This window comes from Zootermopsis nevadensis, unplaced genomic scaffold (genome assembly GCF_977971745.1).
Source record: "Zootermopsis nevadensis isolate Lab colony 2312 unplaced genomic scaffold, Znev_1.0 Znev_ptg000010l, whole genome shotgun sequence".
In the NCBI taxonomy this organism is placed as follows: domain Eukaryota; kingdom Metazoa; phylum Arthropoda; class Insecta; order Blattodea; family Termopsidae; genus Zootermopsis; species Zootermopsis nevadensis.
Genome location: NW_028259142.1, coordinates 9,226,581 through 9,245,470, shown reverse-complemented (window position 1 = coordinate 9,245,470; position 18,890 = coordinate 9,226,581). Strand labels below are relative to the sequence as shown.

The following is an 18,890-nucleotide window of genomic DNA, read 5'->3' as shown; positions in this document are numbered from 1 at the left end:
AACACATGTTTTGATACCTTTAATTATTTAGGAGTGCATTTAATTAGCGATGTTGTCATATGTACGCTGCACTGTTTGGAACGTAGAATTGTATCCATTTGCTTGTGGTGAGGCGGTTTCGTTTTGTTGTTTCTGCTTTCACATGTAGCACAATAACAATTTCTGGTCCGTTGTTGTTACGTTTGGTTTGTATAATATTCGCTATTTTTCTAAATAGCTTACTAAGTCTGTAGCACGCTACTTGAAACATTATTATTATTATCATCTCATCTATTCACCACTTTATGGGGTATGTACTCCCATGTACCCGAGACAGACCTTGTCCCTAAGGTACATAGGGCAGCAGCTATTTCCGGGATACATATTGCTTTTAGCAAGTGCCAGCTAGTACAATACATGTGACACCAAACTACTTCCTTCATTTCTTCTCTTGTCAAAGCCACTCTTGTTTTTCTTGATTGATTTTCTTGTGAGTCGTGGGCTTGTTGGCTGTGAATGTCCATGGTTGGCCTGCGTTGAGTTGCCTCGTTGCCGTAAGCAACCTCAGCCCTTGGAGTACCTAGGCGACCTGTACTGAAGATCTTTGTCTTTCCATTCTTCGGTAGTAGCTGCACGGGATTATTTATCGAGGTTTACTCCTCTAGATCCGCCGTGTTCTGTTATATAACAGGGTCACCTCTAGTCGGATGTGGCTCTTCACCACGCACGGACGGACTTGAGCAAGAAGAGGCTCTTGGATGCCTAGCATCTGCATTGCGCTTCACTTACTCCTGGGTGGGTGAGGGCCAGTGTCCAGCATAGTCAGACTATGATGGTGAAAGGTACTACCTCTCCCCATTGCCTTAACCCTTTATTATTATTATTATTATTATGAATTGTTTAATTGGTCCACAAGCAGCCAAAAACTTCAGGCGTGTTACCGTCATAACTCGGATGCTTGCAGGCCAGATGAAACTGTAGTCACGGCTCGAACCACGAGATAGGCGGCTACAGTGAGTTGGGGTCGTGCGCACGTAGTAGTCGGAGCGACCCAAGAAGCACGGCCTTTTGCATCCGGCTGAGTAGTGCTTCAGCGTTACGCTGGCATGCCGGAATGAGCTTGATGTTAGCCAGCAGTGACGACTTGACTCCTCCAAGAACTCCAATTATAAGGACGATTAATTTGACAGTGAATCCTGGGTACAGCTGTCTTAGCTCAAACACAAGGTCTTGATACTTGTTATTATTATTATTATTATTATTATTGAATTACGTAAATAAGATACAGTAGTAGCTGTCTTAACCCTTTGTAGCACGAAGTTCATCTAAATAATATCTGAAAATTCAGTTCCTATCTCAAATGAAACAGAAATACGTCTTCCCACACCAGCTAAAATTAATTTAAATTAAATTAAATTTATGCATAACGCTTAGAAACGCACTATGAATTCCATCTGTAGGTCAACCAGAAATCGCTGTCTGATATGGATTAAATTTAAGAAGACAAGTAATTACAATGAATACAATAAAACTATAAAAATAATAGCACCTTATATGCATGTTAATGCCTATATTTTATCCCCCCCCCCCCGATCTTGGTACCTTATTAATTAAAACCCTGAAATGAGGGACGATCATACAACGTTCCAAATTTTGTGTCTAACAGTTTTGAACCTACACACGGTTTACATTTTATGAGCATAGAAATTTGTTTATGTGTAATTGTAAAACAGTAGTCCATTTATATTTGTTTCCAATAATTTTAAGTAAATACAGAATACACTGTTTCAAAAATATAAAATAACAGTATCTTTACGTGTTGGACGCTCATTTGTCATGGAAATGTCACAATTGGAAAATTTGCAGCCTTTCATGTTATCATTAAACAACGCGTGGAACAATAAAAATAAAATAAATAATCCACCGGCTTCACTTTACAGCACATACTAGGTCAATAGTTTTCCCTATTATAAGCAGACACAGAATAGCAAGACAATAGAATACTTGCTGAAATTAATTTTATTGCCTGAAAATGGCACAACAGTCGAAACCGGGGTAAATATTTCCAGACAAATACAGTGAATCAAAACTATTATATGATTAGCTTTATCTATTGTTAAGTTATTAACTTTATTTGCGCCAATGCCAACGTGTTTATTTGGTGATGGGAGTGGACCGAAATATTCTGATCATGTAAAAGAGTTAATGTGACTCAACATGGGGTTTAATGGCAGCGAAGTTTGCCTTGATACGTAATCCTCGAACAGTTATATAATGTTTCAGGAGAGGCTTTTTGCTAGGAATTAACATAGCATCAGTAACGTCTGCTGTGTTTTCTTCAGTCTTTCCAGCCAAATTTCGGAGTACCTCAAGAGGCCACGACCGCTTTATCCCGATTAATCAGGGCACTTCTTTTTTGAAGGCAGAGTCATTTCTCCGCTCAGACGTACTCTAATTCCTCCTGTTTGTAGGTGCCGATAATTATGATACGTTTGAAAATTGCATTTTAATTCTGTTAAGCGTTGTTTACATAAACCGCAATTCGTAGGAATTTCACCAAGTGGAAAATTTTGATAATTATTCATAAATGAAATGATGATACATAACTTGAATGTCTGCCGTTGTAAACAAGTCAGAATTAATACCTGTGTAGCATATAACAAACAATACACTGTGTTACATTCGTCTGTTATGTAGGAGCGTGTCTGCGCTCAAACCAATGTGCAATAATACCATGAAAATGTTTTAGTGAAGAAAGTTTGTTTCACTCGTGTTATGAAACACTAAATATGCCATACCAGAGGGGCTGATTAGAATTGTCGTAAATCGGAAAGTGAGGAAGTAGATTTGCGTTATTAACATATATTCGACCTCTCGACATTTCTGCACAACTGTTTTGTCACCCCGTATAAAGCCTTGTAAAATTTGTTGTTGTCGGTTTCTTGCCATTGTTTTCGAGAGCGAATTTAATTAACATACCAAAAACTTGAGACATTTATATAATACCGGCCACTTGCTACAAGTCTAAGGGCGTGGCAGAATTGCATGATGATTTTTGTGTCTTTCTTGCCAGCGTATCCTTCACTGAGTTCAGTAGATGTTCAGAAGTTAACTCATCCGTTCGCAAGTAATTCTTCATTCAACAAGGTAGTCGCTCTCAGTTCGATTTCTTACTGAAGGCTATTTATGTTTTTCTTGGCGACTATTAACGCTTCCGTATTCATTAGTTTATGAAACAAGTAAAAACGCGCATTCAAAAGTCGTGTCAGTGAAGGATTTTAACAATTGAAATCGCATGATCCTTTTAACTAAATAAGATGTAGGAAATAAGAAGCAATTCAGTATAGTTTTCGTAGCTCCACTGTTTCATTTGCAGTTGCTACGTGAAACGACAAATCCAATGAGTAATCATATCTTTATTACGGCATAAAACTGCTCATATACGATATTTATATTATTCATAACTTAAAAAAAATAAAAGGTTACATTAATGCGTCTTCTTGCATCTTGGTTTATTAAACAGACGCTGAGGTTATACGGCAAATGTTTGTAATGCGGGAACAATTTTTGTGCATTTCCTAAATCACTTGCCAGTCTATGGCCGTACCCAAAATGCTTTTAAATGGTTTCCATAGCGTAGACATGTTTGTGTTCGACATACAGGCATATCGGGTTTGAATATTTCCGGGCACAAATGTTTATTGCTTGTTTCCCGAGGTCTTTCATGCGAATGCAGCGTTAATGCTTTTAAATAGGCTACGATCGCTTCCTTTCGCATCCTTAAATGTTTTCTGTAATTCTTTGCGACGTTAATTAATTTCAGCAAGTGATATAACGGTATGGAATTATGAGCAGTCCTGTACAGATTTGTCGCCGTGAAAACCTCAAATCTCTCATGAAATTAGAGTAGGCTATTTCTTACGTGAGTTTTTATTGTAAACCAGTGTTGAACTTGTGAGGTGGGAGGTGATATCAGTGATACTTCTGCACACTTTCATTATTCTTGGATTTTGTGATAAAAGTTCAGATCAAGTAGTGAAATAGGCGTAATAGCTACTGTGTACCCACAAACCCACAATCTTCTCTGCATCAGATTTTAAAGACTCGATTACTGAACGTGGTATTTGTAAAATTTAAAATATTCTGTATCACTAAACAATAAATAGTCTCTTGTAACATTTAGGCTAAGAATACGGAAGCTCCGATAATCATATTTACGCCCATTGACAACTATATAGCGAAATTAAGGCAGAAATATGCTATATGTTGGCCTTTCTGACGATGGGCATCTGGGTTTTGGCGTCGTGTAGAGTCGTTGGTAAATATGAAAGAGTTGATCAGCGAAACTCATATGGGAAAACACAAGAAATTGCCAGCCACATGCATTTACGTAATTTATGATATATAAGAACTGTATTGGAATTTTTAGTTGTACTCTGGCTATCCTGAGGATATTTTTGGCCTTTCTCAGTTCATTCAAGATGCTGGGATTGTTCTTCAGAATGCGTCATCATTATTTCGCTTTATATGCTTCACATTCTTTATTGACAATGATCTATGCTTCTCGTTGGATGTTATATAGTCCGCGTAGTTCAAAACATGACATTTTAACCTACCAATAAATCAGCCAGTTAATGTAATTTCTTTGTTTACAGGAAACCTCATGAATATGACCTTCTCAATAAAGTCCACATGAATTCGGCCTACTTCACAGAACATCCATGTAAACAGACAGAATTTAACAAACTTTATCAATACAGCAAACCACAGAAACAAGGTACTTACGCTTAATTGATTTATTAGTAAAAAGTCGAGGGCAGTTCTTTTCGATCATCCCATGTGGTTTCTGTCATAGGACGAGCTCACCTTGGATCCTAACACACCTGATAGGACAGATTGATAGATCTGTTCATTGTAAGTAACAGAGATAAACTGTGTGTGTGGGTTATTTCGGTTGCAGATAATAAAGGTTATGTAAACTGTATTGAACTTGAGCATCTTGCTGTGACTGTCATGAACGAGAAACGAAAAATTAATTGTGTTTGAGCTTTTCTTTGGAAGTGAGAAAGATGATGATGTCCATCTTGGTTTCGCTGCCACGTAGACTTGTTGATAGATGCCATTGTTTCGGAGTAACATAGTGTCCCCATCTTCAGGGCTGAGGTTGGACACAGTGTTTCTCTGAAATGTTGGTTAGTAATGATGGTGCAAAGCCGGCGTAGTTCAGTCTGTATAGTGACTGGGCGACCGGGGTTCGATCCCCGACGGGGGCAGAGGATTTTTCCTCTAGCCTCTGCGTCCAGACCGGCTCTGGGGCCCACCCATCCTCCTCTACAATGGGTACCGGGGTCCTTTCCCGGGGGTAAAGCCGGCCGGGGCGTGATGCTGACCACTCACCCCCATCTAGTGCCGAGGTCAAGAATGAGTAGGAGCTATACCTCCACTCCCCCCAAGCGCCTACATGGCATATAGTGGGACAGCTTTACTTTACTTTTTACTGATGGTGCAAAAACACTTACGCTGAACAACAATTGTGACATTTTTCATTTTGTTTGATGCTGCTTGTTTGTGCTTGCTGATACACAGAAATGAATGTTCTCTGCAGAGTACATTGATAAAAAATTTGCACGAAAGTAAAGAAATAGGGACACGTGGTCTATGTAATATTGTTTACGGTTGCACTTATCGGTTAACTACAGTTACAATTTATGCTTAACATATCTGGATTGTATGTTAACACTTATGCATACCAAATAAGAACACCTTCTGAACCTTTGAGTCACTCAGAGGCATACGCAGACAGTATTTTGAAAACTACTTTTGGACTCGTGGATGCCTAAAGTATGCCTCTGTATTAAAATCTTTTTTGTTTGTTTTCAAAATCACAATATGTAATGTCAGAAACAAAAATTATTTCAAGATTTCCAGTATTATGCTAGTTGCTCTGTAATCTGTCATCAATTACTTGAAACAATAAGATGATAAAATGACGTTAACAATTCTTATGTAAATGTTGCACTTATGTCTGAGAGTTAAAGTCAAGAAAATTGTGACAAACTTTTTCCTTATGCCCATGGTGTACGTACGTCGTTTTCGATATTTGTTCACAATATTTATTGAGGTTTTCTCTGCCTTATTTAAATAACTGAAGATTCATTATTGGATGTCATATCTGATAATTAAAATATATCCACACATTTTAGAATTCAGCGTTTGGGTTTTCTAAAGTTATGTAACCGTCCAGACATTAGAGTTCTGTGGAGTAACGCTGCAAGGGCGAGCTGACTGAAATTCTTTAAAAACAAAGGGTCGTCTGTGTTAAAACAATTAAATACCAGAGAACTTGGAATACGAAATATTATTCTAGAAACTTACAACACAAATTAAAGTATCACAATTCAACATCAAATGTTATACAAGAAATATGTGAAATACATAGTAAACAAGTACATCATAGGAATCAGAGTCCCTTTTGATGATCTTCATCATGAATTTAATATCAAACAGCAAATATTCTCTATTTTAGTTGTACTGTTCTATCCCTCAGGGGGTTGCTAGTCCCCCATCGGGCGCCTCCCCAGGTTGCGGATAGGGGAATGCTTCCCAGATATGGGTGGTATCGGGGAAATCAAATACCCGAGGCGGACAAAAACTAGCATAGTGGAGGGCAGCAGCGACCACTATTACCAACTTGAAGCGTAAAGGAAATAATCCTGGACCGGTTCGAGGCTGGATTACCACAAGCATGGCTGGAGCAGCTTTAATGGTTGTGGTACTGCGATGTGGAAAGCAAATGGAAAAACTACCACATTACTTTTTTCCAGGACAGCTTCTGCCCAACAGGAGCAGTCACAATATGCATGATGCTTTCTCCAGAGACAAAACAATCCGGAGGTAAACTAAGTCCTCCATTCGGATCTCCGGGCGAGGACTGTCTCGGGAGAAGGTATCAGGCAGGAGAATTCTTTTAGGAAATTCACCATAGGAACGTGAAACGTCAGGACACTACAACAGGGAGGAAAACTGGAAAATCTGAAGATCGAAATGGATAAAATAATGTGTGCATTGTGGGTGTCAGTGAAGTTCGATGGAGGGATCAAGGTGATTTCGAGTCTGGAAACTATCATATGTACTACTCAGGAGGTGAGAGTGCTGAAAGAGGTGTTGCAATAGTGATGCAGAAATGGATCAAGAAAAGTGTAATCAAAGTGCAAGCGTGTAGTGACAGATTGATGTAATCAAGTTGAATGCAGAACCAGTGGATATTCTGATAATGCAAGTGTATATGCCAACATCGGATCATGACGATGAAGAAGTGGAAATAATATATGAGAAGATAGAAGAAATCATCAGGACAGAAGGAAGAGGGAAAGTGCAAACCATAATAATGGGAGACTGGAACAGTGTCATGGGGAAAGGAGCAGAAAACAACATTGTCGGCCCACATGGACTGGGAATAAGGAATAGGAGAGGGAACATGATGGTCGACTTCTGCCGAAGAAATGGATTGGTAATCACCAACACCTGGTTCAAGAAGCATCACAGGATATTGTATACGTGGAAAAGTCCAGGAGACAGGAGCAGATACCAGATAGACTATGTTAGTTGCAAAGGTCAGAGTCAGAATGAAGAAAATCAGGAGTAGGGGGGTGAGGAAGAAGAGATGGGACCTGGAGAACCTGAAGAGCGCGCGAGACGAAGTAAGAGCAGAATTGGAAGGAAAATTAAGTGAAAGTAAAGGCGAAAGCGTTGAAGAGGAATGGACAAATGTCAAGAAGTGCCTAACAGTGGCACTAGAAGAAAAGGTTGGTAGGATGAAAAGGATACCAAGGAAGGCATGGATTACACAGGCTATGTTCGATGAGACGGATGAGAGCAGGAGATGGAAGAATATCAACAGTGAAGAGGGAAGACAGAAATATCGAAGACTGAACAACGAACTGAGAAGAGAAACAGACAAGGCGAGAGAAGATTACATCAACGAAGTATGTGATGAGATAATGACACTCCAGAGAATTGGTAGATACAATTTTATGTATGCAAAGGCGAAAGAACTAGGATGGAAAGAGAACAACGGAATTCGAACACAGGAAATAGAAGACCCATCAGGAAAGATAGTCAGTGACCAGAATGAAGTTAAAGCTGTGTGGGAAAATTATATTGAAGAGCTTTATGACAAGGCCATTCGACCGGATAAGATAGAGATGGAACTGGAGCCAGAAGAAGAAGTAGAGGAGGACGACAAAGGTCAAGAGATACTGAAGAGCGAGGTAGAGAGGGCCATAAAGGATATGAGAAGAAGAAAAGCTATGGGAGATGATGAAATTCCATCGGACTTAATTCCAAGAAGTGCGGCGATTACAGGACCATCAGCCTAATCTCACATGCGGCGAAGATGATGGCTAGAATACTGACTAAAAGACTAGAAAAGAAGATAGAGGAAGTGATGGGAGACGACCAATTTGGATTCAGGAGAGGAAGAGGAACCACAGATGCCATCAGAGTTATGAGAATAATTTCAGAGAGAGTTCTCGATGTCAAGGAAGAAGTATGTGCCTGCTTCATCGACTGGAAGAAGGCTTTCGATCAAGTAAAATGGAAGAAATTAATGAGGATCCTACAGAGAATTGGAATTGATTGGAGAGATAGAAGACTAATCAAAAACCTGTACATGCAGCAAAATGTCAAAGTGAGACTGGACTCAGGAGACACCAACAGCATTGAGATAGGTAGAGGTGTAAGACAGGGATGCTGCTTATCACCAATTCTTTTTAACCTGTACGGGGAATGGCTTGCCAAGGAAGCTCTGGAGGGAACAGGAGACTTCAAAATTGGAGGAAGAGTGATAAAGACTGTAAAGTATGCAGACGACTTAGTAGTATTGGCGAAGGAAGAGGAGAAATTACAGAACATGATGGACAAGTTAGTGGAAACAGGTAGAGAGTATGGAATGGAAATCAACATTGAAAAATCAAAGGTAATGAGGATAGCACCAAGAGCAGAACCATTGAACGTTGTAATTGGAAACCAACATCTGGAGAATGTGGAGCATTTCAAGTACTTGGGAAACATAATCACGACGGACGCCCTATGCACCAAGGAAGTAAAAGCAAGGATAGCCATGGCCAAGGCAGCTTTCGTCAAGAAGAGGATACTTCTCACTAGCAAGTTGGGCTTGGAGATGAAGAAGAAACTAGTGAAGTGTTACGTATGGAGTGTCGCGCTGTATGGAGCAGAGACTTGGACACTCAGGAAGAAGGAACAGAAATACCTGGAGAGTTTTGAAATGTGGTGTTGGAGAAGAATAGAGAAGATCAGGTGGACGGATCGAGTGACCAACGAAGAAGTATTGAGGAGAGTCAACGAGCAAAGAAACATTCTGCAGGCGATTACACGAAGGAAAGCTAACTGGCTGGGACATATTATGAGAAGGAATGGATTACTGAGTGATATCACCGAAGGCCAGGTTGAAGGAAAGAGAGGACTAGGAAGAAGATTGATACAGCTAACCGACGATCTTAAACAAGGAAGGAAGATGACGTTCCAGGAATTAAAACGAGAAGCCGAGAATAGGGAAAACTGGAGAGCTCTGTTTGGGCAGAGCAATGGACCTGTCGTAAGACAGAACACTGCATAATAATAATAACTGTTCTATCTTTGGATTAAATATTCTGGTATTTTTAAAAACTTAAAATTTTCAATGAACAATTTGTTCCAAACCTTCTACTAACTAACTAACTAACTAGATGGCTTACCGAACCCGAAGGTTCATCACCGAATTAACCAAAGCCCTCCACCGGACCCTGTCCTGGGCCAACAAAATCCAGTTTCCTTCAACTCCTATCTCCCATAGATCCCGCCTGAGATTATCCTCCCATCTACGTCTAGGTCTCCCCAGCGGTCTCTTCCCTTCAGGTTTCCCAACCAGTACCCGGTGCACACCTCTTGTCCCATCCATGCGCGCTACATGTCCCGCCCATCTCACTCTTCTCGACTTAATCACCCTCACAATACTGGGGGAGCAGTACAGATTTTTAAGCTCGTCATTGTGCAGTTTTCTCCACGCCCCATCGTCTTCCCTCTTAGGCCCAAATATCCTCCTCAACACCCGATTCTCAAACACCTGCAATCTGTGTTCCTCCCTCTGAGTGAGAGACCATGTTTCGCACCCATACAAAACAACAGGCAAGATTATTGTTTTGTATACTTTAATTTTCAGGTTCTTAGAAATCAGACGGGAAGACAAAATATTTTGGACTGAGAAGTAGCAAGCATTTCCGGAATTTAGTCTCCTCCTAACTTCCTCACAAGTATCATTTTGATTTGTTATTGTTGTTCCCAAATATTTGAACTTTGTAACCCTTTCAAAGGATTTATTAGCTACCCTAAGATAATTTTGCCCGCCTGTCTTCTGATGACGAGATACTAACATGTACTTAGTTTTTTCTGAATTTACTTCCAGCCCCACTTGTCTACCAGCCTCTAGTAAAACTTCTGCGTTCCTCTTTATTGTATTTATATCGTCCCCCAATAAATTAACATCATCAGCATATGCCAATAGCTGATGTGTCCCGTTCAATTGCAAACCCTCCTGCCTACCTTGGACCTTCCTGATGGCGTATTCTAGCGCAAAGTTAAAGAGCAAGGGAGACAAAGCATCTCCTTGTTTTAGACCGTTCTTGATGAGGAATGTCTCAGATACATATTTACCTACTCGAATTTTGCTGCAGGTTTCATTTAAGCACATTTTTATTAGACCCACTAGCTTCTTTGGTATACCAAATTCAATAAGAATATTATATAGCACTTCTCTCTTCACAGAGTCATAGGCTTTTTTGAAATCTATAAATAACTGATGTACAGTCCCACCGAACTCCCATTTTTTCTCTAGTATCTGACGAATGCAAAGGATCTGATCAATCGTTGATCTGTTTCGTCTGAACCCACACTGATGATCCCCAATAGTTTCATTCGCATATGGGGTTAATCTTGCCAAAAGAATGTTGGATAGAATTTTGTATGAGGTTGATAGCAGCGATATTCCTCGGTAATTACCACACTCAGTCTTGTCCCCCTTCTTATAAATAGGAATAATTATGGATTCCTTCCATTGATGTGGCATCTCTTCCTTATCCCAAATTAACTGAATAAGCTTATGGATCCTCATATGCAACCCTTTGCCACCTGCTTTAATTAATTCGGCCGGAATCTGATCAATTCCTGGAGATTTATAACTTTTCAACTTCCCAATGGCTAGTTCCACTTCATCTAAGCTAGGTTCTGGCACCAACAGTTCAGCTGTATGCATTTTAATCTGTCTAATATCACCAGTATTATGAACATTTAAGAGCTCGCTAAAGAAATTTTTCCACCTATTCACAATTTTTATTGGATCTGCAAGCAAATTGCCACTATCATCCTTTACCAAATTAGTCTGGGGTTGATATCCTTTCTTAAAGTTATTAATGCCTCTGTACAGGTCTCTGATGTTTTTTTCCTTATTATTTGTCTCAAGTTCAGCAATTTTGCCCTTCAGGTATTCCCTTTTCTTAGTCCTAAAGGTTCTACTAGCCTCACGTCTCACGTTACATAGATTATCCGCATTTGTTTTGTTTGGGTTCTGCAACCATTGAAATTTTGTTTGCTTCCTTCGATCTATTAATTTTGAACATTCTTCATCAAACCATGGTTTATTTTGCTTTCTCCTGTAGTATCCTAGTTTCTCTTTTGCTGAAATTTTGATGCAGTTTCTGACATTTTCCCACTCCCTGTTGATGTCCACACTTTCATTATCCTCATTTGTCTCTAAAATTTGAAACCTATTCGAAATTTCAACTTGATATTGTTCCTTTGCCTCTCCCTCACTTAATTTTTTCAAATCAAATCTTTCTGTGTCAAAATTTTGTTTAGTTCGTCTACTTACTGAAAGCCGCTCCCTCACTTTTGCTACCACCAGATAATGATCAGTGTCGCAATCTGCTCCTCTGAATGATCTCACATCAATTACATTTGTCTGCCTTCTCTTATCTACTAAAACATGATCTATTTGATTGTGTGTTCTGCCATCTGGGGAAGTCCAAGTGTATTTATGAACATCACGGTGTGGAAATTTTGTACTTTTTACAATTAAATCTTTTGACGTAGCGAAGGTCACTGCTCTGACGCCATTATCATTACTAAGTGCATGGAGACTCTCGCTGCCTATTGTGGGTTTGAAGACATCCTCCCTCCCAATTTTTGCATTGAAATCTCCTAGCAGAATTTTCATGTGATACTTGCCAAATGTATCAAATACTGATTCCAATTCTTCATAAAAGCTATCCTTGATATCATCGCTTTTGTCTTCAGTTGGGGCATGAACATTAAGGACAATGATGTCGCACCAACGTCCTTCCAAAATTACGTAAGACAACCTGTCACTAACAAATTCTACTCTCTTAACTGCTGCCCTAATTCTGCTATGAACAAAAAAACCCGTCCCTAGCTGATGATTGTCATTCCCCTTTCCATAGAAAAATGTAAAATTGTCCACTGGGATCGTGCCCTCCCCCTCCCATCGCACTTCCTGCACTGCCACTAAGTCTAACTTATAATTACCTAATTCCCTACACACTGATTTCAGTGCCCCAGCCCTATAGAGGCTCCTAATGTTCCAGGTACCAAATCTCATGTCCTTTTTCAATTGCCGTGGTCGTGCCAAAGAGTCCGTCCTGATCCGAGGCTTGGTTGATTTTTTCGTAACACATATTTTTTTTAAAGGTGAAAGGTTGTTAGCCCTACACCCAACCCCCAACCTGGAGGACCAGGGTATCACTCTTAGTCTAGCGCATCTCCTTAGACCTGTCCGGCTTGGGTGACCCTACCATGAGCCGAAGCTCAGGCCGGCATAGCCCTAAGGGTCATTTGAGCACGCAAGCCTCCTCACCCGGCAGATTGCCTTCGACAAGGTGGTGATACCTTCGAGAAGGGCCAAACCTTCTACAGAATATTTTATTTATTTTACAACGCCTAAAATGTAACAAACATTTTTACTCCACTTTTTGTTCTACTTCAGTCTTAATCATGGGAGTTCTGAAAACCTGTTCCAAATTTCTAATATAGTCAATCTAGTCAATAATAATAATAATAGACTTCAAAAATAACTGATAACAACTGCACGCCAGAACTAAGCAATATGCAGCTATCGCCTGTTATTGCGTATGTACGCACATATAGCCACTATTCCAAAGCAGCAAAATAGTGTCACTGCAATCCTATATGCATTTATCACGGACTGTTGAAGAACTACAGCCTGAAAGAGACAATAAACATATTTAAATTAAACAAAGAACTGGACTTACTGTCATATGCTCTTTACTGGACCTACTGAAATTCATGGAAAATATTACACAGGGTGAAAAATATGTGCACAAGACCTCCAAAGTGATTCCTTGCATAAAAATATGCAGCAAATGTTGAATAAATACTGCCTGAACAGTACAGAGTGGCCATAAAGTCTGGAAACATAGGTGAATATACATAAGAAACGGTTTATTGATATTACATTACAATATATGTTCAATGTGTTGTCCCTGATTAGCAATGCATAGTTCAATGCGCTGTGCAAAATGACAATGAATGTGCTGCATTAATGCAGCATTTCCATGAATCCCTGTTTCCAGACTTTATGGCCACCCTGTAGGACATCTGTAGCAACTGAATACATAAAATACTCAAGGTGCATGGTACATGCAGAGTTAACTGTTGATATAATGCAGTGTTCAGACATTACAAATTAATATCACTTTATAAAGAGCATCTCTTTCCCCACTGTGAACTACTGTGTTTGAAATAATATACTGTCTTCCACACACATCATGTTATAATCATCAATGTAAAGTCCCACTACACGCCATGTAAGGGCTTGGGGGGAGAGAAATCATGATGCACCACAAAAATAATTTATATTGGTGAAGCACGACAGTTTAATTTTATAATCAATGCCCAAAAATTCTTGTGTTTTAGTTTTAATTTCAGATCCAAACTATGATTTGTCCCCTTTCTTCAATGTTAACCCTGATAAGAACATTTCTTGCACAATTGTCATGTGAGAAAAGTTTTCAAGCAACCTTAATAATAATGAGAAGGTGTCTCATACCCATCCTCCTTGACGCTGCACCCATATAGTTACTCTCCCAACAATGTATCTTCGAACCAACATTACTAAACGTATCAGGGTATTGTTGTTTATAACTCTCATTAGCAGGTCATAGCAAAACAAAAAGAACACAACCACTCGTGGTGTTGTGACCCCACCTTCCTGCAACAAAATAAACATAAAAGTAGCTATAGGAAATTTGGTACAGGGCACATTTCATAGTAAGTAGTGTTCCAAGTTTCATACAAATAAATCACACATAAATAAGTACAAAATATTGTGAAAATTAATTAAGCATGTCAAATGAATGACTAGTGGGGACACAAAAAACTAATTAATGATCAGCAATGTTGGTAACAGTAGAAAAAAATAATTTCTTCAAATTGGAGTTGCAAAATTAATGTAAATTTACGTACTATCACACCCTTTCCAATCTACTGAAGCATGTATACCCATTATGGAAACACTAAAGAGTTTGTTCCATTCTCAGTGCACAATATCCAGAACCAGGGGTATGCTTTATCCCCAATGATTTTCAATTTTGCTCTAGAACATGTCATGAGGAAGGTCAGAGGAAATCAGGAAGGGCTTGAATTGAAAGGTCTGCACTAAGTACCTGCCTATGCCGATGATGTCAATCTGCTGGGGAATGGGGTGGGTACCATAATCAAGAATGCAGAAACTCTCCCGCAGGCTAGCAAGGAAATAGGCCTAAGTAAATGTAGATTCAAGATTGACATCAGCAATAATGGCAGAACAATTATAAGTAACACATCATTTGAAAATTTTCAAAATTTAAGTATCTGGGAACAACAACAAATAGAAATAAGGTCCACAATGAAATTAAGAGTAGAATACATTCCGGAAATGCTTGTTTCTATTCAATTAAAAAACTGTCATCATCTTGTTTGTTATCAAAAACACTACAGATCAGAATATACAAAACAATTTTACCTGTTGTCTTATATGGCTGTGAAACATGGCCAGTTACCTTGAAGGAAGAACATAGATTGCAAGTGCTTAAAATCAAGGTGCTGAGGAAGATATTTGGACCTAGGTAGGATGAAATACGCGGGTAATTTGGAATATTGCATAATGAGGAGCTGCATGAATTGTACAGGTTACCTAACATATTGGGGATAGTGAAATCTAGGAGGCTTCGATGGGCTGAACATGGGGGGGGGGGGGGGGGAGAGGAGGAGAGAGATCAAGGAGTGCATACAGAATTTTGGTGGGAAATCTTTCTAAAACAACCACTTGGCAGACCAAGAAGGAGATGGGAGGATAATATCCAGGTGGATCTTAGGGAGGTGGGCTGTGAGGATGGTAAATGGACCTTCAGGTTGTGCTACCAGGGAGTTAGTTTATTAGTTATGGTTACACTAAAATTCCCTTTTGTTCAGTTGTCTATTCATCCATTAAAATCTTTTATTAATGCTAAAATGTCTGGTTTACTGACTACCTGTTACTACTTGCAGTTATTTTTAAAATGATACACACCCCATGATCTTTCCATTCTACTTGAGCATAATATTAGAGTTGCATAACCTCTTGTAATTTTGAGCCTTTATTTAACCTGTCAGAGACACTGTTTAAACTTCAGTCATAACTGTATACTTACATTTTAAAGAACAATGCATGGTTAGTAAGGACTCTGAAGGTTAATTATGAGTTCATTCCTAAAAGTGCTGTTATCAATAGCAGACTGGAAGTCCATGGAAATTTACAAAACACCTATTAATATTCCCATCATTACAAAATAATTTACTTTATGAATAGTGCCTCTTCCTGCACTGTAAACTACTGTTTGAAATATTATACTGTCTAACACACTCAACACATTATAATCATCCAAAACTTTGATTAACCGAATGAGTCACTCACTCACTCTCTGATGCCTGCACACACACACACACTATCATATCACCAGTTATATTCAATGGAACAGATGGATTCTCATGCTGGAAGGGGACAAGTGACCCAACAGCAGGTATAGACTTCATTTACTTGGAATATGAAATCAGATTGTGGATGAGACAAAAGAAAGGCACTCCATCTTAGAATATATGAACAGAATGGCAGGTTTAGCGTTTGTATCTTTTGCATCTATGATGATATGTGGAGTTTGAATTTTGTGAAGGACAATTGTGTCTTTTAGCAGAAGCGATTACAAGTGGTGACTGCTTGTAATGAAAGCATAAATGGATGGATGTCCTTCACTGTAAAGCAGCGAAGCTTTGAACACCTCAGTGTTGGTAACTGCTGGGGTGATCAGGTTATTTACTGTCAGATTCCAATCTCATGGCATGTTCAGTGCTGGTCATTAAGAAAGTAAGTGTCTCTGTTTTAATAAGTCATCTATAGTGGCTGAGCACAATGTCAACTGCTGGAAGGCCATATCAGCCCTTCTGGAATATCCTTTGTAAGAAAAGCTGCAGATGAATGTACTATGTCCCAATTGTTTTTACCATTAATTAATGATGTAGTAAATAAACACTACATTTATCAGCAGATATAAAATCTTCTCCCCTTTAGAATTTATTTCTGTTAAACTGTAATGGGAGTAGCACAGTAACCAACAAAATTCAGAAGGCTGTATCCAAAATTATAAACGTGTTTGGTTGGGGGAAAGAGAGTCACAGAATGTGTTTTTACCAAATCAATATGGTCCTAGACCTGAGTCACACAAGATATATCCTTCTCAGCTTACATGAAATGATCTGTAGACACTAATTTTATAATGATAATACAAGGTGCAAAATGCAACTGTCAATCACAATATGAAAAATCATATGAAGTGGTTGTGTTTATGAGACTGCCTTTTCACAAAAAATGGTATCAAGGTGCTCTTCAACATACTTAATTTGCTCACTTAACTTACTGATATCTGGCTATTCCTAAAGATGAATATTCACTCTGAGAAATCTGATACAAATTATCAAACAAGAACTGTGGGCAAAACTGTCAGTCATCCAATAGAGTTCACAGAATGTAAGTTGGGTACCCAGATGATAAGTACTGGGTCTGTAAAGACATGATGAGACCATGTCAAAAAAATAACAAAGAGCTGTGCACTCTGATTTCAAAAATAATTTTTCAGAAACAATTATTTACAGAATGCATCTTGTAATCCTCTTTGCAGAAAGTCATTTGTGTCTGAAAGTGGTGAGAAATGTTTTTTGTTGCACCGTTAACTAATAGATCCCATTACATTTACCTTAATTTTTACTGCTGGATCCAAAGTTTTCTCAGTTCAATTATTAATCCATTGTCCAAGAGTCTATTATGGTTTCAGTGCTGCTGCATGATTTATCTTTCATTAGTGACAGATAGCATTATCAACAAAAACTAGCATCTCTTTCAATTATCGCCTTCCATCCACCTTTATCACATGCAGGCCAGCTGGAAAGCCATTTTTAGTTTTTGTAACTATATTTTTTCATACTATAAGTATCTGAATTTAAAGTTTTTCTTTATTTATTGCCTTGCATGTTCTGTACTAATATTCTATTGTCTATGCTATTAGAAAGTACAACTACAAATCAGCATCACACTTGAAATTCCCATCTGCAAGAAATTAAGAGAGGAAAAGTTACAATGCAACTTTTCATCTGGGGTCTGTGTTTTAACACAGGAAGAGTGTACAAAGAAAACACTGGTAATGTACTACACAGTATATCTTCTTGCTGTAAACCAACTTCATAGAGCAAAACCTTTCTTGAGAACAAGCCAACAGTACGTCAGCTACTCAAGGAATTTTAAACATTTCATACAATCCAAAGGTTCTTGCTGTAACAAGTAAAAAGTAAATGATGAAACATGGTAATTTACAATACCTGAAACAATCCAGCCACAAGATCAGAAAAGGCTGTGAAGTCTAGACTATCTAAATTAACTCCATCAGCTGTTTGTCGAATATGCTCACGAAGCTCTGACTGAGCAAACTCGTCTGCTAGTCGCCGAAGATTATGACTCAAACGGATTATGTCATCATTCCTTGAATGAAAAATCAGTTACAGAATATTATATTACATTATAAGAACAAAATCATAACATAATTTACCTGGAAAATATATACTTTACTTGTTCAACCTTCTGCAGTATGAGAATGTGAGAATACAGACCAAACTCAGTGTCAGACCTTATTAAATTCTGGACTGCAACAAATAACAGCAAAAATTCCATCACAAGCTTCTTTAAAATGAAGAGAACAAGATATGCTCTTAGGCAGACCTAAATTATAGCTGCACCAGTTCAAATTTAAGACTGTAACACTAATTTCAATAAAATGGTAATGAAAATTAAATAACTTCATTTTGTGTGCCTAAAGACCTAGTCTTATATTTGAGCAAATACTATATACCAGACTGGTGAATTAGTAAAGGAAATTATTTTCCATCTCAATGAGGTAGCTTCTAAATTTGTCGTAACACGTGTCCACACAAAGTCCCTTCGGGGTTTTGAAAAATTGTGTCGCGCAAACAAATTGAGTTAGCCTCATGGGGTTTGCTGCAGATTACAGTGAAACTCTGGAAGTTTTTTACTGAGCTCAGTAGACCTCGATGTGGGCTCCCTTGGTAGCACAGAGAACCAGTTAACGGACTTGATGACCTGAAGACCCATATCAGGAATGCGATCTCGGCTATTCCAGCGGACATACTCCACAGAACATGGCAAGAGCTCAAATATTGTCTGGACGCTGTAGAAAGGAGGGAAGAAGATAAAACAAGAAAGGGCTACATGACAGGAAAAGAGGGAGTAGGTGATAAAAATA

General features: G+C 38.7%; 1 long non-coding RNA gene across 1 annotated transcript; it reads left to right on the top strand.

Moving 5' to 3' along the window:
• The first annotated feature begins 487 nt into the window (after positions 1 to 487).
• Positions 488 to 5,178, top strand: LOC147874235 (uncharacterized). The gene is made up of 3 exons (XR_015534521.1): positions 488 to 821; positions 944 to 1,206; positions 4,635 to 5,178. It is a non-coding gene; the product is annotated as an uncharacterized LOC147874235 (long non-coding RNA).
• The last annotated feature ends 13,712 nt before the right edge of the window (positions 5,179 to 18,890 follow it).